Here is a 24,735-nt window from a genome sequence, read left to right on the forward strand (position 1 = left end):
CAAAAATATGGCAGTACAATAAAACACAGAGTATGATAAATTACTAAGCTTCTCTATTTCATATATGTATAGAGAGGGTTGGATTAAGTGCTTGAATCTTCATGCTCAAACTTGTCTCAGTGTTCAAACATTTGCAGAAAGGGAAAAAAACAGAATTTAAGTTAGCATCCAATTCTACCCTTAGAAGACATTTCTTGCTCAGGCAGAAATTGTCTTCACATTAGCACTAAAATAAATTTAAAATTTATATTTACCATGGGATAAATGGGGGTGGGAATGGGATGTGTACTAAGAGCTTAATTTAATAGCTGTTCTAAGAGCAGAATATCCAGAGTCACACTGACTAAAGGACTAGAATTGGATCTAGATGTTAGGAAGTGTCATCCTTTTTCTCAAAAATCAGCAGTACAGCAACAAAGGCTAACTTACTTCCCTTCCACCCATAGTCATAATGGGAAAATTTATAGTATATCATGTGAGATAAATAACTTCTATGAAACTTGATAAACTGGCATTACTCATCAACAGCCACACAAAATATCACTTACTGGATAATAAAGCATAACACTTTCCTTGATATAGTCCAAATATTTTATGGAGCACCAACTATGTGACTAATACTGATCAATTTGTCAAGAAAACTAATGCAAATAATAATATGAATAAGGGGTGCCTGGGTGGCTCAGTTGGTTCAGTGTCCGACTTCAGCTCAGGTCATGATCTCACAGTTCATGAGTTCGAGCCCCACATGGGGCTCTGTGCTGACAGCTCAGAGCCAGGAGCCTGCTTTGGATTCTGTGTGTGTCTCTCTCTCTGGTCTCTCCCCACTCATATTCTGTCTCTTTTTCTCTCTCTCAAAAATAAATAAATACTAAAAAAGCAGAGTATGAAAAATAACTATACATTATATAACTATATTATATAACTATCTATATTATATAACTATAATAATAATAATAATAATAACAACAACTAGTATTATCGTAATAGTTAGCAACTAATATAATGCTTACTATGGGCAGTCACTCCACTAGGTGGCTTATACATAATCTTTCATTTAATCCTCACAACAGGCTAATGAGACAGAGACAAGGATCATCACCGTTTAAATAATGAGGCATGCATGGGAGCTTGTTTAAGTGACTCTCTCACAGGTACATATGCACTAAGTAGTAAAGCTGAGAGTCAAACCTGGGGATCTACTTCAAAGCCTACACTCTCATGGAATTGATAGTCTAGTTGGAGGAGAGAGACAATAACATGAAAATGCATTAATCAACAAGAAAGTTTCATCTAATGATAATTGTTATAAATAAAACAAAATAGGATAATAAGTTAAAGAATGGTGGCTGGGGGAATTAATATTAGATATGCTGGTAAAAGAAAATATACACTATATTCAACAAGTATTTATTGAGCATGCATGATGTGCCAAACACTTTGAGCCATAGGGATTCAAGGTAAAGAATCAAAGTTCCTATCCTCATGGAGCTTAGATTATGGTAAAATAGACAGTTAATAGACAATCACCCAAATATACATACAATTATAAACGATATTCACAATTTTGTAAATGTTACAAAAGAAAGATAAAGGAGTGGGATTAGAGATGATATCAAGAGGAGCTAATTTAGGTTAAGAGAAAGTCAGGGAAAGCTTGTCTAAAGTGTTCCACTTAAGATATGTCCCAAAGAATTAATGAAATTTAACCAGATGAGAAGATTCCACAGTAAGAGGAAAAAATTTGTGAAGTCACTAAGGTATGACAGAGCTTCATGCTTTCAAGGCACTGAAAGGCCATTCTGATTAAATCATAGATATCAAGGAGAAAATGATGAGAGCTGTCAAAAGATCGTAAGATTGCTATTTGGATAAACAATTAGAAGGAGTATGTGAAGAAGCACGAGACTCAGGAAAATATTCCTGTAATCTGCTTGGAAATTCTCTTCTCTCATTTAACACCAGCTGCAGGTTGGGCCTTCATCACTCATATCACAACATTTGGAAGAGGTTCAAAAGAGGATAACTCCAGTAATCCTGAGCATGAGGAGAATGACAAAGCTTTAAGATCAAAGAATAGTTTATTAACTACTACTTTCCAGTACTTGGAACACAGCAGATACTTAGTGATAATTTGGAGAAGTGAGCTAAGTAGACCAAGCCTAGAGAATGTAAATTCATAATTATTCACCAGACTAAAACATAAGGCCTAGGGAGATTCCACAATGCACAATTAATCTTTTTTTTAAATGTTTATTTATTTACTTTGAGAGAGAGAGAGATTAAGCAAGCGAGTGGGAGAGAGACAGAGAGAGAGAGGGAGAGAGAGAATTCTAAGCAGAGGCTGGATCTCAAGACCATGAGATAATGAACTGAGCTGAAATCAAGAGCTGAATGCTCAACTGACTGAACCACCAAGGTGCTCCTCACATTGAATCTTTTTTTAAAGTTAATTTCTTTATTTTTGAGAGGGGGAGGGGCACAGAGAGAGAGGGACAGAGGATCCAAAGTGGACTCTGCATTGACAGCAGAGAGCCCAATGTGGGGTCTGAACTCATGAACAGTGAAATCATGCCAAAGTCGATGCTTCACCAACTGAGCCACTCAGGTGTCCTATGTTGAATCTTAAAAGAACTTTGTCTAGCTACATGTTTTCCAACTTTTCTTGTGCATAAAGAATCACCTGAGTCATGATCTTTTGGTTGGTTCATGGGTTCGAGCCCCAGGTCAGTCTCTGTGCTGACAGCTCAGAGCCTGGAGCCTGTTTCAGATTCTGTATCTGTATCTCCCTCTCTTTTGCCTCTCCCCCACTCACACTCTGTCTCTCTCTTAAAAATAAATAAACATTTAAAAAAATTTAAAAAAAAGAATCACCTGAGGATCTTGTTAAAAATTCAGATTACCTTTCAATAGTTTGGGCCAGTGGGCCTTTGATTTTGCATTTCTAATAAGCTCCCAAGTGATGCTGCTGTTGCCAATCCCCTGACCACAGTATGAATAACATTTAGTAAGGGCATATATAATTCATACTTATCATTCTAGTAAGTATTTTTAGGGCCAATGAAAAAGATTAGGATTATTAAAGTATTTTTCCTAAAATAGCAGCTAAAAACACAAATTAGTCCAAGATGAAATTAGGAAATTAAACGAATGACAGATTCACACCTAACAGGCTGGTAAGTGAAGCTGGTGACATTCTATAGCTACATAACATTTTTGGTTTTGGCAAAAATGATTGATTATTGCATGGACGTAACAAAGCTCTAAGTTAATGGTGAAATATTTGCTTTGTCAACTGTTAACCTACAATGATTATTTTAAGTACAAAACACAGCTCTCTGTTCCATGCCTATCAGGTGCTCAGCCAGACTTCCCTGTAAGCCCAATTCTGTTGCAGTTACTGGTGGCTGGGCTGTGATACAGAGAAGCAGCCAGATGAGGACAGAGATGCCTTTGCTAGCTGTCACTATCTGCATAAAATCAGATGTGTGACACTAAGGTAGATATGTATCGTTTACCTCTGGGACTAAGAAAACTCATCCATTTTCTATTCTATACCATGCTCTGCTTTAGAAGATCTTGTCTTTTGGTTACTTTATTTCCCTTCATTACTGCCTTGGTATTAACCTAACATTAGTTTTTCCATCAATAAATTTTATCTTAAAATAGTTGTTCCTAGATTAAAATAGCATTTTTATGCGTTTATTTGTGTCAAGTTGAAGGAGGGTCAGGGTGGGTTTCCAGAATACAGAGTGTGGTGCAAAGTAATCTCTAAGACTCTCTGTGGTCTGGTAGCAACATTAGCTGCCATTCAATTCATATCTATAAATTTTCTCTCTGGAAAGTCCATAGTCCAGCACAGAAGCCATGCTTTCTTGACTCGTATATTATCAAGCTCCTAACAAGACTAAATTTTCAATGCTCATTTCTTAAGTGAAATATGAAAAACAGTAATTCTCCCACTTTGAAGTACATTAGAATCACAAGAAGAGTTTTTAAACATCCCTATACCCATGTCACACACAAAACATAAGAGTCATAGGGAAAAAATGCCACCCAGACAACAGTACATAGTAAAGATTTACAAGTGATCCCAGTGTATGTGCATAAAAGATTGAAAATCAATGGTGACTATCTTATTCTTTCCTTAAAAAGTGTCTGTACTTTTAACTATGGCTAGTTGGAAACAAATTCTCAAATGAATTTGTTTTATTGCATCTGTGATAATTATCAATGGGGAAGAGGCAGGGGAAAGGAGACAGCCTTAAAACAGTAGTTCTCAGCTGGGGATAATTTTGTCCTCCAGGAATATGTGGCAATATCTGGAGACATTTTTTTTTTTGGCCACAAGCAGAAAGGGGATGGGTGCTGCTGGCTTCTAGTAGATTAAGTTCAGGATACTCCTAAACATCGGTGCTATACCTTAATAGTGTGAAAGTAGAGAAACCTGCCTTTGAAAGACAATGCCTTAGTAATGCCCCACAAATCCCACCTCATGAACATTTTCCAACCTGATATAAAATTAGTACCTGACCTGACCAAAAATGACCAAAACCCATTCAAATGGACCTCACTGCTTTGACTTTAGGGATATTTCTAATATTAATTACATACTTATCACAACCCATCTCTACTGTGTATGTACAGGTGTGTCTGAGAAACAGCGAATACGAGGAAGTGAAAGAGGAGGAATCAAGATAACGGGACAGCATGGAGTTTTTTTTGCATCTCTCATCCCTGAAATGAAGCCAGTTCAACACTAAAACATCCTGCATACCTAGAAAACTGATCTGAGGATTAACACAACAATCTTCACAACCTGAACCATAGAACTCAGCATATGTGGTGTGGAGAGGTGAACTGGGGGAGAGAGAAGCCAGAGGGCAGGGAGCTGTTTTTGCTTGCGGATAGAGGACATAGACAGAGGGACAGTATGGGAAAAGCACGCCCCCCCCGAAAAGCAGCTGGAGAGGAAATGGAAAAGTGGAAATAGCCACAGGGACTGAAATAAAAAGGGAGAAAGGAGAGGTTTTAAATTTCATTAAGAATCTATAAACAGGGGGAGCGCAGAGTCTAAAACTCCACAGGTCGATACCTGGTGATGCTCTGGTGGGAAGGGCGAATCCCCAGGAGCAGAGTGAAGTCCGGGCAGTCCTCAGGTCACATGGGAACAGGCAGTTCCCCTCTGAGGAGGAAATTTGGTAGAGGCTGTGTGCCCCCACCCCACAGGCAAAGGTGCCAGCAGACCCTGGAGAACAGCCACATTCGCTGGTGCTGGAACAAAGTCACTAAGGTTGAAGCCTGGTTCCAGATATGTGTTGTGATTTTACATGATCCCAGAAATGCTGCTGCTACATGATTGCATGAACATTTTCTAGGGCAGGCTGGCACCCAGCTACAGTCTCTGGGCATTGGCAGCAGCACAGTCCTGTGAACATTCCTGGGTGCAGCTGGCACCTAGCCATTGCTCAGTGAGACCCTTTCCCAGAAGGTCTGAGAAGGACAAAGCTGAAGTCCTTCAGAAGTGAGGGGTTGGGAAACACAGCCACATGTGAGATAAAACTCAAGAGGGAGGTGCTGCCTGGCAACCTGATGGCTTGGTCACGAACAGTGTAAAAGTGGTGAGTGGATGGAAACCAGAGACAAAGGACAGGTATGCAATAACTGACTAGGGAGAACAGAGTTCCAATACTAGAGATTGGGTAGCTGGGTGACGCCATTTTCACCCCTCCAGTGGATGTGCATACACACCTACAAGCACCACAATAATCCACCCCAATAAGCTAAGCAGCGCCATCTAGTGGAGAATGGAGCTGTTACACTAAGCCCCGCCCAACTGGACACACCTCCTTTCCAGGAACACCACAAATCTCTCCCCTTGCTTAGTTTACAGACTCTAAAGTGCTTCAGAGTCTGTCTTCTAGGGGAAAACGATGTAATTTCAATCATATTTGGGTCTGTTTGTTGGTCCATCTATTCAATTTTCTTTTTTTTCTCTTTTTTGTTTCTTTTATTTTTCTTGAACACAGAAAGATAGAAATTTTATTTTTATTTTCAATTTTTATTAAAAATATTTTTCTTTAATTTTTGTCTACTATATGTTTTACTTTTTTGTAAAATTTTCAAATTCTATTTTACTTCCATCATTTCATTTTGTTCGATTTCATTGAATTCATTTTTTCAAATTTTCAAACATTTTCCTTTTTTTTTCTTTTCCCCTTTTTCTCTAATCTATCAAGCTCCTTTCAATAACCAGACCAAAATACACCTAGGATCTAGTACCCTTTCTTTGATTTTTTTTCTGTGTGTGTTGTTTTTAATTTTTTAATTTTAATGTTTTTGTTACCTTATTAATTCCTTTTCTCCCCTCAAAATGGAATGAAGGAATTCACCCCAAAAGAAAGGGCAGGAAGAGGGGCGCCTGGGTGGCGCAGTCGGTTGGGCATCCGACTTCAGCCAGGTCACAATCTCGCGCTCCGTGAGTTCGAGCCCCGCGTCAGGCTCTGGGCTGATGGCTCAGAGCCTGGAGCCTGTTTCCGATTCTGTGTCTTCCTCTCTCTCTGCCCCTCCCCCGTTCATGCTCTGTCTCTCTCTGTCCCAAAAATAAATAAACGTTGAAAAAAAAATTTAAAAAAAAAAAAAGAAAGGGCAGGAAGAAACGACAGCCAGGGACTTAATCCACACAGACACAAGTGAGATGTCTGAACTAGAATTTAAAATCATGATAATAAGAATACAAACTGGGGTTGAAAATAGATTAGAATCCCTCTCTGCAGAGATAAAAGAATGAAAAGCCAGTCAGGATGAAATAAAAAAATGCTATAACTGAGCTGCAATATCAAATGGATGCCATGGTGGCAAGGATAGAAGAGGCAGAGCAGTGAATCAGTGATATAGAGGACAAACTTATGGAGAATAATGAAGCAGAAAAACAGAGGGTGATTAAGACAAAAGAGCACGATTTAAGAATTAGACAAACCAGTGACTCATTAAAAAAGGAACAACATAAGAATTATAGGGTTTCCCAGAAGATGAAGACACAGAAAAAGGGGTAAAAGGGTAATGTGAGCAAATCATAGTGGAAAATGTTCCTAACCTAGGGAAAGATACAGAAATAAAAATCCAGAAAGCACAGAAGACTCCCATAAGATTCAACAAAAACCAACCATCCACAAGGCATATCATAGTCAAATTCACAAAATACTCAGGCAAGGAAAGAATCAGGAAACCAGCAAGGGAAAAACAGTCCTTAAACTACAAGGGAAGACAGATTAGGTTTGCAGCAGACCTATCCACAGAAACTTGGCAGGCCAGAAAGCAGTGGCAGGATATATTCAATGTGCTGAATCAGAAAAATATGCAGCCAAGAATTCTTTATACAGCAAGGCTGTCATTCAAAATAGAAGGAGAGATTAAAATTTCCCCCCCCAAAAAATTAAAGGAGTCCATGACCACTAAACCAGCCCTGTAAGAAATCTTAAGGGGGACTCTCTGAGGGGAGAAAAGATGGGAAAAAAAACCAAAAAGACCAAAAACAACAAAGACTAGAAGGGAACAGAGAAAACCACCAGAAAATCAAACTCTACAAGCAACATAATGGCAATAAATTCATATCTTTCAGTACTCACTCTAAAGGTCATTGAACTAAAATGCCCCAATCAAAAGACATAGGGTAACAGAATGGATAAGAAAACAAGATCCAACTATGCTGTTTATAAGCATTTAGACCCACTTTAGACCTAAATACACCTTCAGATTGAAAGTAAGGGGATGGAGAACCATCTATCATGCTAATAGTAGACAAAAGAAAGCCAGAGTAGCCATACTTATATTAGACAATCTAGACTTCAAAATAAAGACTGTAACAAGAGATGAAGAATGGCATTATATCATAATTAAGGGGCCTATCCACCAAGAAAACCTAACAATTATAAACATGCTATAAATGTGGTGGCACCCAAATATATAAATCAATTAATCACAAACATAAAGAAACTCATTGATAATAATACCAAAATAGTAGGGGACTTCAACACCCCACTCACACCAATGAAAAGATCATCTAAACAGAAAATCAACAAGGAAATAATGGCTTTGAATGACACACTGGACCAGATAGACCTAACAGACACATTCAGAACATTTCATCCTAAAGCAGAATACACATTCTTCTCCAGTGCACATGGAATGTTCTGCAGAATAGATTACATACTGGGACACAAATCAGCCTTCAACAAAATATCGAGATTCTACCATGCATATTTTCAGACCACAATGCTGTGAAACTCGAAATCAACCACAAGAAAAAATTTGGAAAGACAACAAATACTTGGAGACTAAAGAACATCCTACTAAAGAATGAATGGGCTAACCAAGAAGTTAAAGAGGAAATTAAAAAGTACATGAAAGCCAATGAAAATGATAACACCACAACCCAAAAATCTGGGATGCAGCAAAGGTGGTCATAAGAGGGAAGTATATAGCAATCCAGGCCTTCCTAAAGAAGAAAGAAAGATCTCACATACAGAACCTAACCTTACACGTTAAGGTGCTGGAAAAAGAACAGCAAATAAAACCTAAAACCAGAAGAATACAGGAAATAATAAAGATTAAAACAGAAATCAATGCCATTGAAACAAACAAACAAAAAAAAAGCAAAACAGTAAAACAGATCAATGAAACCAGAAGCTGGTTCTTTGAAAGAATTAACAAAATTGATAAGCCACTAGCCAGTTTGATCAGATAGAAAAAGGAAAGGACCTAAATAAATAAAATCAAGAATGAAAGAGGACAGATCACAACCAACACAGCAGAAATACAAACAATAATAAGAGAATATTATGAGCAATTATATGCCAATAAAATGGGCAATCTGGAGGAAATGGAAAAATTCCTAGTAACGTATAAACTACCAAAACTGAAACAGGAAGAAATAGAAAATTTGAACAGACCCACACCCAGTAAAGAAATAGAATTATTAATCAAAAATTTTCCAAAAAACTAGAGTTCAGGGGCAGATGGCTTTTTAGGGGAATTCTACCAAACATTTAAGGAAGAGTTAACACTTATTTTTTTGAACCTGTGCCAAAAAAATAGAAATGGAAGAAACACTTCCAGACTCTTTCTATGAAGCCAGCATTACCTTGATTCCAAAACCAGACAAAGAACCCACTAAAAAGGAGAACTATAGACCAATTTCCCTAATGAACATGGATACAAAAATCCTCCATAAGATATTAGCTAACCGGATCCAACAATACATTAAAAAATTGTTCACCAAGTGGGATTTATACCTGGGATGCAGGGCTGGTTAAATCCTCAAAACAACAATATGATTCATCACATCAATAAAAGAAAGGACAAGAACCACATGATTCTCTCAATAGATGCAGAGAAAGTATTTGATAAAATACAGCATCCTTTCTTGGTAAAAACCCTCAAGAAAGTAGGGGTAGAAGGATCATACCTCAAGATAATAAAAGCCATATACAAAAGACCTAACATTAATATCATCCTCAATGGGGAAAAACTGACAGCTTTCCCCCCAAGGTCAGGAACAAGACAGGGATATCCACTCTCACCACTGTTATTCAACATAGTATTGGAAGTCTTAGCCTCAGCAATGAGACAACACAAAGAAATAGAAGGCATCCAAATCAGCCAGGAGGAGTTCAAACTTTCACCCTTTGTAGATGACATGATACTGTATGTGGAAAACCCAAAAGATTCCACCAAAAACTGCTAGAACAGATCCATGAATTCAGCAAATTTGCAGGATATAAAATCAATGCACAGAAATTGGTTGCATTCCTATACAATAATAATGAAGCAACAGAAAGAGAAATCAAGGTATCAATCCCATTTACAATTGCACCAAAACCCATAAAATACCTAGAAATAAATCTCACCAAAGAAGTAGAAACTCTATACACTGAAAACTACAGAAAGCTTATGAAAGAAATTGAAGAAGACACAAAAAAATGGAAAAAAGACTCCATGCTCCTGGATAGGAAGAACAAATATTGTTAAAATGTCAATACTACCCAAAGCAATCTACATATTCAATGCAATACCTATCAAAATAACACCAGAATTATTCACAGAGCTAGAACAAGAAATCCTAAAATTTGTATGGAACCAGAAAAGACCCCAAGTAGCCAAAGCAATCTTGAAAAAGAAAACCAAAGCAGGAGGCATCACAATCCCAGATTTGAAGCTGTATCACAAAGCTGTAATCATCAAGACAGTATGGTACTGGCACAGATCAATGGAACAGAATAGAAAACCCAGAAATGGAGCCACAAACGTATGGCTAACTAATCTTTGACAAAGGAGGAAAGAATATCCAATGGAATAAAGACAGTCTCTTTCGCAAGTGGTGCTGGGAAAACCAGACAGTGACATGCAGAAAATGAACCTGGACCACTTTCTGACACCATACACAAAAATAAATTCAAAATGGATGAAAGACTAAATGTAAGACAGAAAGCCATAAAAATCCTTGAGGAGAAAGCAGGCAAAAACCTCTTTGATCTTGGCGGCAGCAACTTCTTAACACGTCTCTGAAGGCAAGGGAAACAATAGCAAAAATGAACTATTGGGACCTCATCAAAATAAAAGTCTTCTGTACAGCGAAGGAAACAATCAGCAAAACTAAAAGGCCACCAATGGAATGGGAGAAGATATTTGCAAATGACATATCAGATAAAGAGTTAGTATCCAAAATCTATAAAGAAGTTATCAAACTCAACACCCAAAAAACAAATAATCCAGTGAAGATATGGGCAAGAGACATGAATAGACACTTCTCCAAAGAAGACTTCCAAATGGCCTACCAACACATGAATAAATGCTCAACATCACTCATCTTCAGGGAAATACAAAACAAAACCACAATGAGATAACACCTGACACCTGTCAGAATGGCTAACATTAACAACTCAGGCAACAACAGATATTGGCAAGGATGTGGAGAAAGAGAATCTCTACTGCACTGTTTGAGGGAATGCAAACTGGTGCAGCCACTCTAGAAAACAGTATGGAGGTTTTCTAAAAAATTGAAAATATAACTACCCTATGACTCAGCAATTGCAGGACTAGGTATTTATCCAAGGTATACAGGTGTGTTTCGAAGGGGCACATGCACCCCAATGTTTATAGCAGCACTATAAACAATAGCCAATGTGTGGAAAGAGCCACATGTCCAAATGTCCATCAATGGATGAATGGATAAAGAACATGTGGTATATATATATATATATATATATATATATATATACATATATACATATATATATATATATAATGGAGTATTACTCAGCAATCAAAAAGAATGAAATCTTGCCATTTGCAACTACATGGATAGAACTAGAGGGTTTTATGCTAAGCTAAATTAGTCAGAGAAAGACAAATATCATATGACTTCACTCATATGAGGAATTTAAGATACAAAACAGATGAACATAAAGGAAGGAAAGCAAAAATAATATAAAAACAGGGAGGGGGGACAAAACATAAGAGGCTCTTAAATATGGAGAACAAACAGAGGGTTCCTGGAGGGGTTGTGGGAGGGGGGATGGGCTAAATGGGTAAGGGGAACTAAGGAATATACTCCTGAAATCATTGTTGAACTATATGATAACTAACTTGAATGTAAGTAAAAAAAAATAATTTAAGAAAGAGGAAGTGAAAAGAGAAAATGAGTGAGGGAGAAAGAGAGAGAGAGGTTATTAGTGATTTCAATAGAACAGCATAATAGTGGTACTTGGAATTGGCAAGAGAATATACCACTGATCTGAAATCTCACTTCTATCAACAGAACAGAATTTGGGAAAAGATGAGTGGTATACCTCTCTTTTAATTTCCTCTTCTTTATTGAAATTTTAATGGAAGGTTATATCATTCCCACCAGGCTGAAAATAAGCTACACTCAAAAAAAGTGATACATGTGAGCATGTAAGCTGTCTTATAATAAAGATTTCTTTCTCTGCAAATATAAAGCATCATGGAGAGACATAGTCTGGCTGAACTTGTGGAATTATTATAAACATTCTGTAAGTGACAGGAAACAGGCCTATAATCAGTTTTATAAATATGTACTAGGCAGTTCCTAATAACTAATGCACACTGCATGCAGAAAAACTCTTGAGACATGGTTCTTGGAGTCAGATATTCAGTATTAATTATCAGGGAAATTTATTAAGTGGGAAATGGAAAATTAGACTCAAATATCTATATTAGCAATGTATATACATGGCTAGCTTAGAGACATGGTGACTACACTATTATACTGTCATGGAGCTCACAGCAGAAGTCCTCTCTCAACACCTCAATACCTTTTAACTAGATGGGTTGTTGAGTGAAGAAGGACTGACCACAGAGAAAATGACAAAACTGAGGACACAGAAAAGGGGGAAAGGGAATTGCCCAACTATAACTGAGTTTATCACAATTTTATCAAGTGCTGGCCCTAATATAGCTTATAGCTACAGTTAACATTTATTGAGTTATTTCTATGTACTATTAACTGTATGAAGCAGGTTGCATGCACTATCTCATAATGACTTTATGAGAAAGATATTATTATGTTCATTTTACCAATAAAGAAAAAAGAAGTTTGGGGAGGCGAAATGACTTGCTCAACATTATATAACTGCAGAGTGATAGAGTTGATGCTCTAATCTAAGTATATCTGACTCCAAAATTTATGTGTGTGAGAACTGTGCCTTAGTAGTACTATAAAAAGAAAGTAGGAAATTTTAGGGAATCATAGTATTCTAAAACTGTAAGAAGCTATGGAGATAAAATACTTTAGTCCCCCCTTTTCTTACAGAAAGGAATCAGTATCCAGAGGGAAAGGATGGTTAGCTACAAACATACAATCCTAGTCAATTATTTTTTCTACTCTACTATGTCAATTAAGTAGATGTTCCTTAGAAAGAATCACTATCAGGCCCACACACAGTCCTGCAGCCCTGAACTAGGTACTAAGACAGATAGAAGAAACAAAGATCATATTATTTCTAGTGTTAAGAAGCTTTCATTCAAATATAGAACAAATAAAACCCTCATGTTTTGATCATTTTATTAAATTCCTAAAAAAGGCAAGTCCATGTAATATAAGCTGTGTTTATAAGCACAGAAAGAAAATGGAAGAATGCCATGATCAGAGCCAAGGGGGAGGAAGAGAGATGCTTCCTAGAAAAGGTAGATGCATTTGCTTCACTTGAGACCTCTTTGTGATAATAGGAAAGAGTTTGTCACACCCAAAGTCACTTCCAGATATGTGAGGTTAGGCATAAAGATATTGGTGAGACACAAAGGGTCCCATTTACTGATTAGCAGGCTACATATCCTTGGACAAGTCATTTTACATTCATGCCCTGGTTTCTTTGTAATGCATAACAAATCAGGCTTACTTAACAAAACTTATAAGGGCACTGCCAGGATTACAAGTAAATCTTTGCAAGGTACTTGGAACAGCATAAAACAAAGTTTCATTTAACATACAAAACACTGTAATTATATAGAGGTAACTGCTTTTTGAAAATTTTTGATTAATCCACTTTTTAAAATCTACACTATCACTGCAGATTAATGTTATGCTTTTTTCAACTTTCAAGTTTAATAAAATATATTTACTGATATTCTAGCACTAAAAAGTTTACCTAGTTATCACTAAAATTAGACCTTATACTTTAAAAAGGTTTTGATTAGTCTCAGAGTTTTGAGGAACATAACTCCAGATTCTATGTATGATTTTTTGCATATGGCCCAGCCTCCATCAAACTATATACCTAGTGGAATCAGAAGGAAATCAAAGATTTGAAAATGACTTTTTAGGAAAACAGAAATTTGAATACGGGTCACAGATTATATATTTTAGACACAACCATTTTGTGTATTTTCCTGAAGTTGTAAGGACTCAGTAATTTTTATTTTTTTATTATTTTTAAACTTTATTTATTTTAATAGAGACAGAGATAGCAAGAGTAGGGGAGGGGCAGGGGCAAGAATATCTCAAGCAGGCTCTACGCTACTAGCTCAAACTCATGAAGCCATGAGATCGTGATCTGAGCCAAAACCAACACTTGGACACTTAACCAACTGAGTCACCCAGGAGCCCCTGGACTCAGTAATTTTTCAACTAAAAACAGAAAAGGAATTCAGAAGAAACTACTATTTCCCAGGGTTTGGGGGTTAAACATCCCAGTGGTTTTCTATGTGGAAACCATTCCTTCATTTCTCAAACCATGGGGAAAGTACATCTAACCCCTCAGAATACTTCTAAGAAGCTGAGAACTGAGAACAGAGAATGACAACTGTATTGAGAATATCCAGGGAGTCCAGAAGGTCCTACTATGATTATATTGTCAGAAAGATCATAGAGATGAAATTGTCAAGGTGAAGTACTACTATAGTGGGAATATGTCATTATGGTCAGTGAAATTATGGAAGAAAAAAGTCAAATTACCCTGATCAGTAGTTCTGTGTACGGTTCCTTAGAAGTCCAAGAAGCCTTAAGCTATCCTTACAGTCAGATAATTTTAAAAAATATGTTTTTTAGGCACAGATTAAAAAAATACCAGAAGGGGACGTGATGTAGTATAGACAACTAGTTCCATACCATAAGGAAACTAAATCCATCACAAGTGAGAATAGTAAAGCAAGGCTAAATTACAACAGAAGGAGGAATCACATATTTTCTGGCTTTGTAAGAAAGGCATGTCTCCCAATGAGCAATATAAAGCTATACACAAATGCAAAGAGACAGAGATATATGAAAAATAAAAGTGTGAAGACAGCAGCAGCTACAATACCAATAGCTGTAGTTAAGGCAGAATTCTTGATACATTTCAAACTGGACTAAAGTAAGTACAAAGGGAGTTTGAGAGGCTTCCCTACAGTTTCTAGAGCCATTATTTTCAGATGCTAGACTCAAAGGACAACACCTCTAAGATCAATAGAAACACATCAGTTTAGTACAGACTTGGCTTTAAAGAAGCCTCACTGGGCAAAGAAGGTTTATTTAATAAAAGGTGCTGACGCCATTGGTTGACTATTTGTTGGAAAATATGAAGTTAGCTCTCTACTTCAGGCCTCGCCAAAATTATTTCCAAGTGGATTTAAAAGCAAACCATAAAAATTAAACCATAAAAGGGCTATAAGAAAACATGGGTAAATAGTTGTCTGTTTTTATGGTGGGGAAAATCTTGTTAAGCATAAAAATCAAGCCAAAACAAACAGAAAAATGATAACATATTTAAATACATAAAATTTTAGAACATACTCAGAGGCATTTTCAACATAGATTAAAAGGGCTAATTGTCCTTAACTCTTACACAAACTTTCAAAAATCAATAATAAAGTGATAAATACCTCCACTAGCATAATGAACTAAATCAGGGGTTGGCCGACTATAGCCTCTGAGCCAAATCTGAACCACAGCCTGTCTTTGTAAGTAAAGTTTTATTGGAACACATCCATGCCTATTTATTTATGCATTGTATAATGGCTACTTTGCACTACAATGGCAGAGATGAGTAGCTGTGAGAGAAACGATTTGGCCACAAAGCCTAAAATGTTGACTATCTGATCCTTTTCCACAAAAGTTTGCCAATGTCTGAACTAAAGAGGTGAATAGAGAATTAACAGAAGAGGAAAGGCAAGTGGACAATCTATTTACAAATAGATGTTATTCAATCTACTAGTCACCAAAATTGCAAATCACAAAAATAAGAGACCAGGTTCACCTATCAAATGGGCATTATTAGCAACGGTTCAGGGAAAGGTACGATATCAACTACCTTTGGGTGGAATGTAAATAGGTAAATTCTTTGGTGGGGATATTGTGACAATATGTACCAAAAGCTTTGCAAATGATTATAGTCTTTGGGCACAGTAATTCCACAGCTAGGATTTTGTCCTGAGAAGTCAAAAGATACACACAAATATCTATGCATAAGGATACTTCTGAAAATAATAAGAATGTAAAACTAGAAATAATTATATATTAGAAAAATATTTTAATGATACAGGATAATATTCCATATATATTAATTTTTAATTAAAATATAGTTGCACAATATAATTTTAAATGAAAGAAAAAGTCCAGGGTGGGGGAACCTGAGCTTGATCTCAAACCTGTGTTCTGCTGCAATTCAGACATAACTAGTCTCATCTGACAACTAGTGAGGTAAACCACGTAGAAATATATTGCATGGAAGAATGAGGAACCTTCTTAAATAGAACTCACCTTAAGGGAAGAGGAAGTTACACATAATAAACCTGGCCAAGGATGACAACCTGACCTAAAACAAGGCCTTTGTCATAGAACTCTATAAGTCTCCATCCACCCCCCTACCATAAAATAAGAACAAAAAGACTTTCTTTGCCTCACTTACCAGTGTATGCATCTCAATTAAGAGGGAAAATGTTAAAATGCTTTGAAAACTGCTAAATATTTTCAAAATATGTTCTCCTTATTAGTTTAGGTGATCAGAGGCAATTCCTCAGAAACTTAGCTCATAAGATGGGTTTGTTTGTCATTAACTTCTGGTGTTTTCTTCAGCCATTACAAATACTAGTGCAATTAATTTGAGATGAAGTCTTTTGATACTATTTCAGGTGGAACAGGTTTTCCTCACAAGGGACTTAGTTTTTAATTTCCAATAAGGTTGAAAGGCAAGCATCTGAAAACAGTAGGGCTTCTTATATAGCCCAGTTAATGCTGCGGTGTTTTATTACATACATTTGCCATAATACTGCTTTTATTAATATAGTCATCTCCTTGACACAAGCTATCATAGCAGCCACATGTGCATGTGTTTAAAATTAACTTCTACAATCCTTTCATTATCACAGGAGCCTTGCATCTCTTTTTTTCTTTTATGCTTAATGGGTAACTACGCACTTCTCACTGCCACCACCCCTCCCACTTACCTCAATGCAGAATGCAAACATCTTGATGTTTTACTTTAACTATTAAGGTAGTTGGGGAGGCAGTAATGAAAATAACTTAGCATTTACTGTTATTTTTGTGTACCCAGAATGTACCTGTCAAAAGTTGCCTAAAATCAAACTGATGGAGAAAACATAAGGATGATTCTTTCCCTCTTTTCTTCTATGTGATCACATTCTTCCTTTCATCCATCCATACTTTAAACATACTGAACTCTAAAATTACTTATATCCTCTTCAAGTCATATTTCTCCCCTTGTCTCTCATTTTCCACTGCTATCACAGTCCAGTGGTTCCAAAATTTTAGCAGGCATCAAAATCCCTTGAGGGATCGTTAAAATACAGATAACTGGGCCCCACTCCCAGAGTTTCTGAGTCAGTAGATCTAAGAGAGGCCCAAGAATTTGCATGTTTAAATGATCCCACGTGGAGTTGATGTTGTTGTCTGGGGACCACTTTGAGAATATTGTCTTAATCTGCTCTTTCTACTTTACTATAACAGCCTTCTAATATCTATTCCTCCTTCAATCTGCTGTGCATGCCTACTCCATGAAGGAGAGAATAGTAATCACTAAACAGGATCTAGAGTCAGACTGAGCTGGATTTGAATGTTTATTTACTATGTGACCTTGGACAAATTACTTAATATTTCTGCACCTCCATATCCTTATCTGAAACAATAGATAGTGATAGTACATATTTCATGACATCATTGTGAAGGTTAAATGAGATAATTAATATAAATCAGTCAGCACAATGTTTGCTGTATTGTAAGAATTAATTAAATCATAGCTATTATCATTATTTACAAAATAATTAGTCTTAAAATATCTCTATACTAATAGATCTACAGTAGTCAAGACCTGAAAGTGGTTTTGTTTAAGTAAGGCTACTGAAAATATAATCTAATAAAAGAGTAAAAAACATGCACAAAGATGTTTGTGTAAAGGTGTGTATTGTGGATTTAGGTGTAATGTAAAAACTGGAAATATATGCCCGATGATACGAATTTGTCAAATAAATTATGGAACTTTAGTAACAAAATGCAATGCAATCCTTAGCAAAGAGTAGTAAAACAGAGTGACTGTGCAAGCATGGCTCTGAAGCAAGGCTGTCTGAACTCAAAATGCCAGCTACCCTACTTAGAAGTTCTGTGACCCTAGATAAGTTCAATTGTACTTGCTGTTAGTCCTACCCTGACTTTGCATTCTTTTGGAGTGTTAAGTTCAGACTACAACAAATTACCACAAATTTAGTAGCTCAAAACAATACATATCACTATCTTATAGTTTCTGTGGGTCAGAAGTCCAGGAACAGTTTATCTGGTTCCTCAGCTGTGGGTCTTACAAGGCTATAATCAAGATATTGGCCAGGGAGTGTTCTCATCTGGAGGCTCAATTAAGTTGTTGGTAGAATTAATTTCCTTTTCTTCGTATGACTCATAACCCTAGATTTTTCTGGCTGGATTTTTCTCAGCCAGAAGTTGCCCTCAGATTCTAGAAAGATCTCACAGTTTTTAGAGGCCCTACAGTTTTTTTGTCATGTGGGATCCTGCAACATGGTGGCTTACTTTATTGAGCCAGCAAGGAGAATCACATTCCAGTGCTAAGAGTCTATATAAGACTCTCCATGTTATATAATCTCCATGTTATATAATCAGGGAGTGACTATCCCCTCACCTTATTTTATTGGATAGAGGCAATTCACAGGTATCACCCACACTTAAGGGGAGGAATTACACAAAACTGTGGACAATACAGGTCAGGATAGCATTGGGGGTCACCTTAGGGTCTACCCACAAGTGCATACTAAAAAACTGACTATCTGATATCTGCTGAAAGATTACCGTGGTGTAGTCTACTTACCCAGCTAAATCTCTGAATATTAGATAACCCTGAATTTCCTGTATTCTACCTGACTATCCACTGGGATACCCCATTTTCCCCCAACATTTTATTTTGAAAAAAAAATCCAAACCTATGCATAATTTCAAGGTGTTGAATAATACCCTTCATCTAAATTCTGTTACCATTTTATTATATTAAGTTCCTCTGTCTCATATATATGTATATATCTATCTATATCTATACTTATCTATCTACATATGCTTTTTTTGATGAACCGTTCGAAAGTACATTGCAGGTATAATGAGACATCACCCCTAAATAATTTAGTGTGCATCTCCTAAGAACAAAGACATCCCCCTATATGACCACAGTACCATACCAACCGAAAAAGCCAACATTAATATAATTTTATCAAATATATTAACCATATTTAAATATTCCAATTATTCTAATAATGTCCTTTATAGTTCTTTTCCCTTAGAATCCAATTCAGGATCACATGTTTTTAGCTTTCATATTTCTTAAGTTTCTTTTAATCCCTTCACTCTAGAATATTCTTCAAAATTTATGTTTATGTATGTGTGTATATACCCTTGATGACCCTGACAATTTTGAGAATTACATACCACTTTTGTAGAATGTCCCACAATATAGGTTTGTCTAATCAATTCATCACAAGTGGATTCAGCATAAACATTTTGGCAAGAATATCATGTAGGTGGTATTGCACTCCTCTCAGTGCCTCTTATTAGAAACCACATAATGTCACTTTCTTCCATGTTGTTTATGTTTTGTTTACTTATTTAGGAAATGGTTTCCATCATTTTCTCCAATGTAAAGAAGACTAATCTTTGAGACAATGTAATATCCTAATCCTCAAAAACTTTTCACCTTAGGGCTTTAGTACCATTGATGATCCTTGCCAAACCAGCTATTAAATTGGTGGTTGCAAAATCAAATTTTTAAAATTTTATTTTTCTTCTACATTTATGCATTCATGCAATATAAAAAAGCTATTTCTATTCTTATCTACATTACCTTTTTTGTGTGAATGTGAACATTCTTATAAAGTCACTGACTCTTAAAAACAATGTATTTTAAATCATTCCCATCATTCTTTATGATTAAATTTCCTCAAATTTGGCTACTGAGAGCCTCATTAGGCTGCCTTCTACATTATGTTGTCATATCCCCTCCATTTTTAAAAATCACTTCCTTACTTCCCATCTCTGAGTATGTAATAGGCATCTCAAATATAACATGTCAGAAACAAAACAAAATTCTCCCATTTCCTGCCTTCCCTATCACATCAACTATAACAATTGTTTACTTGTTGCTCAAGTTCCAAACCTAGGAACCATCCCTGATTTCTCTTTTTCCCTTATCTCCTATATCCAATCCAATATGATTTCTAGCAGCCATATCTCCTAAATATGTCCTAAATCTAAACACATTTAACTATCTGTACTTTTAAAATTATATTCCAAGAATTATAATAGAATTCATGGAATCCAAAATTCTATCACCATCATCTTTCACCTGGAATTCTCTCATTGGCTCATAACAAGAGTTCCAGTTTCTCCCTATGTTTAGCTGAAGTCCATTAGTCACACAAAAGATAATCATTTAAAAATGTAAATTGGACAATAGTCAGTGAGTTAGAATTCTACAATAGTCTTCCATTCACATTACAATGAAATTCAGACTGTTTACCTTGGCTTACAGAGCTTCATCTCCGCGCCCCCCCACCCCATACTCCTTACCTCCTTGTGTAGTACAATCAAGCCACCCAATTGGTTTGATTTCTTCAGCATGTCTATTTCTTTCCCATATCAGAGGGCCTTCCCATTTCTCAGCACTGCTGGCTTATTCTCACCATTCATGCCTCAGTTTAAATGCCACCTTATGGGAGAGGCCTTTGACCACCCAATATAAAAGAGGGCCTTACAATCAGTCTATCTCATCAGCATGTTTATTTTCATCACAGCTCTTTTCACAACTATAATTATCTTATTTGTTTACTTTTTACTGTCTGATCCTCCCACTACAATGTAAAGTCCTTAAGAACAGTCTTCATTTGCCTTGTTCTCCATTCTCTTCCCAACAATTAAGAGTGTCTCATACATAAAAAGTGTCAAGTAAAATATGCTGAATAAATATATGGAAGAACTAATAAAAATAAATATATGAGAGCTGGGTAGAGGGAAGAAAATCTGCTAGGTAGATATTTCATAAGTGATACTGTCAGCTGAAATATCCAAAACTGTAACAATTATTCCTCTTTCCTCTTTCAAAGTCATGGACATTTTGCAATTTCTACACTGTTAGGGGAAAAAGAATACCATGGCATATGTGTCACAATTTACAAAGTTGGCATCATGTAATATGTTCTTTACCATACAAAAAGGCATGTGGGAGGAGATAGGGGCAGGTGGCAAGGCCATTATAATGAAGATCATTAGGGTTAGGGCGGACGTTTTTGCTAACTGTTCTCAAATTGCATCATGTAGATGTTTGTGCCTATAGTCTAGGATCCAGGGCAGTTCTACACTATAATATTGGAGACCCACTCTCCTTTTGAAAACTGTTACTTTGGATGACTAACAATTAACCAACGTCCTTGGGAAAAAGAGTCCCTTGTAACATTTCTTTTCAATCAAATTCATTCAGCATGTACTTAGGAGCACCTTCCAAAATAAATTAACCATAGTGAAAAGTAAGAAACAAGAAAAAACAGGGAAGAAAATGACAACACGTTTCTTAAGACCTATCATTCACATTTGAGGATAAATGGAAACATCACCATAAGAAATATATAGAGTAGGGACTTCAGTATTTGTTATATTTATATAGATTTATATCTCATTTGTATATATGTATGCCATCTGTTCTGAATAATCCTGCAGGATGAGTACTATTATTTGCTATTTACAGAGGACAAAAACAGAGTCAGACCTATTCATTGTTTTTCCAAGACTTCACTCAAGGCTACTAATTTGCACAGCCATGTTTCCAATCTGTTTTCCTTCAAAGTCTGTGTTCTTTTGAATGTATTGCCTCAATAAGGGTAGCAGAATATCTTTAAGGTGGAGGAATATATAATTAAAGGGAAAAATGGATTTTAGCTCTGGAAGATAAGTGTTGTCTTTCATCAGGACTTCCCAGAAATGAGACATAGGATATCAGACATAGGCACAGCTTGCCCATTGATTGGGTCTAAACTTCTCAAACGTCCTTCACAAAATGTGTTTACCATAACCAATTCTCTCCTGAGTCCACTCTAATGTCAAGGGTTTAGGAGAGTAAGGTACGTCAGACTTTCCTCTAATACAGTGGGAGAACAATACAGACCATGGCATAAAAATAGGCTGTCTCAGACTCGTCCAAGAAAATTTAGTTCCTGAAGTAGCACAAAGAGTTTGCTATAAGGTTTTCTTTCCTATATGAATAGCATGGCCCCAAGGACTACGTTTGAGTGAGATTCTGGAGGAAACTGCAATTTCATTTAAAAAATATGTCTTATAGTCTTATAACTTTCCAACCTTCACAAACAAAAATTCATTTCTAGCTGAAACCTGATGTCATTCTTTTCTGGCTGGAATGTGAAGATTTGGGGAATGGGTGAAAGAAATTTATTGAGTTGTTAAAAATATATGATCCAGGTCTTGTCTAGTTTTCACGTCCATGGCTCATAAACACAGTTGCTCTCTTTCATGCTTCATTTCTGTCAATCACTGTGATAAGCATAGTGGAATTCCCTTCCTCTGCCTTCCCAAACAAAGGCAAAATAAACAAAATAATATTTTGATGTAGAACCTCAGCATTTTAATGAAACTTAACTATTTTCTATTTCTAATGCAGGCCTCGAGATCTGTTATCAGGTTGGGGGAAGTGTGAAATATTTTTTTTAACAGGATCAGCACTGAGAAAAGCATGAGGGTGGGCATTAGTTTGAGCCACTGGGGAAAGTGAAAGAGCAAAGGCCTTATGCAGTATGCTGGGCAAACATGACCCTAGCAGATGTGCTTAGCTTTTCCATCCAGATTTGAATTCAGAAAAAAATTTGTGAAGGAGCTTGGCAGAAATGTTTATGCTTTGGGTACAGGTTCTCAAAAACTAAAGGAATTGAAACTATCCAATGTCAATACCTACATCAAGCATAGCTTTACTATCCGTTACCAACTTGACTTATCCATCAAGTACTTTTGTTGTAGTTGGTCTGGATTTTTGGAGGGCTAAATATAAGAAACAGTTATTACTCATAAATATAAATCTTGTCAGAAAGACTCCACGATAGGGGTGCCTGGGTGGCTCAGTCAGTTAAGCACCCAACTTTGGCTCAGGTCATGATCTCACAGCTTGTGGGTTCAAGTCCCATGTCTGGCTCTGTGCTGACAGCTCAGAGCCTGGAGCCTGCTTCAAATTCTATGTCTCCCTCTCTCTATGCCACTCCCCACTAACGCTCTGTTACTCTGTCTCCCTCAAAAATAAATAACCATTAAATAACTTAAGTACAAAAAAAAAAGAAAAACTCCATGATAGAGGACGACCAAACAAATGAGAAGACAGAGGCTGGTGGAAAAATATTTGTACCTCCTCAGAATGTCTGCTCACTGTAGGAGAGCTACTGAGACAGCTAGACAGTTATCTGCTGTAGGATCCTGACCTGTCCTGTTGAGGGTGTACAAGTTACACCGTGTTGGCATATAGTCAGCTGGTAGATTAATATAGTCCTCAACTCACTGCTACATTAGAGCTTTATCAAAGAAACCAGCTAAGTATTCAATAATTTATATCATGATTGCAGAGATACTGAAAAGTTTTATTTTTCTTAAATACATAATCTCCTCCCTGATCCCTGGATCAACACTCCCAACAAATTTCCTCAGAAGCTACACCATATATGGAAAAAATAAATTAGAGATCTAAGAAGCACCAAGGACAGAAGTTTAACCACATATAGATATACCTAGAAGTCAACTAAAGTTTTGCAAGTACAGTATAACCTAAGCCACAATGAATAGTATTTAAAAACTGGAAAGAAGCTTCCTGGTTCAAATCCTGGTTCTGGTAGTTATTAGTTATATGACCTTGGGCAAGTTACTGTACTTCTCTGTACCTTAGTTTTTTTTTATTCCATTAAGACTTACAGTGTTATGAAGCTGAAATAAATGAATAGTTGTAAAGTGGTTAGAACAGTTCCTGACATAGAGCAAGTGCTATATAAGTGTTTACTATTATTCTAAGCTACAGTTCTAAGTCTGTCTTGTCTTCCATAAGAAATGAGCACAAGAGAAGAGTGTGGGTAGATGAGCCTATACTTTAATGTATATTATTGTCATAATTTGCATTCAAACAAACAAAAATGATAGGCCAGCCCCTTTATCAAGCTATTCTCCTGTATCCCAGAGAATATTATTTGTCTTCCCCTCATCTCTGTTCATCTCCTTTCCTTCTAGTAATTTAACAGTTTTAACTAAACATACATTTCTTAAGCAAATGAATAGTGTCCATTCAACCTCTAACAAGTAAAAGCATACTACAGTCTTTCAAGGCCCAGCTAGGATATTCCATCCTCTGGAGAATCTTTGCCTGATTTTCCTGAAGGCCCCAGCCCACAGTGATCTCTATTTTTCTTGAACTTACATAAAAATGCATTTTGTAATACATTCCTTACACTCACAATTTGTAAAATTATCTCAGGATTTATTTGTGAGACTTGTTTGTTTACCCAACAGGATAACAAGAATTTTTAGGTCTGGAAATGTTATTATACCTTCTGTAACATCTAGCAAATGGCTAGGCATAGCAAAGGAGCTTCACAGCTCTTGCTTAATGATTGGCTAATATATGATTAATTAAATGTTCTTCAATTCATTCAACAAACAATTTAACCTTAGAGAGTTTCATCCTATCTGAAACTAAAGTT

The sequence above is a fragment of the Prionailurus viverrinus genome, chromosome X (genome assembly GCF_022837055.1).
Source record: "Prionailurus viverrinus isolate Anna chromosome X, UM_Priviv_1.0, whole genome shotgun sequence".
NCBI lineage: Eukaryota > Metazoa > Chordata > Mammalia > Carnivora > Felidae > Prionailurus > Prionailurus viverrinus.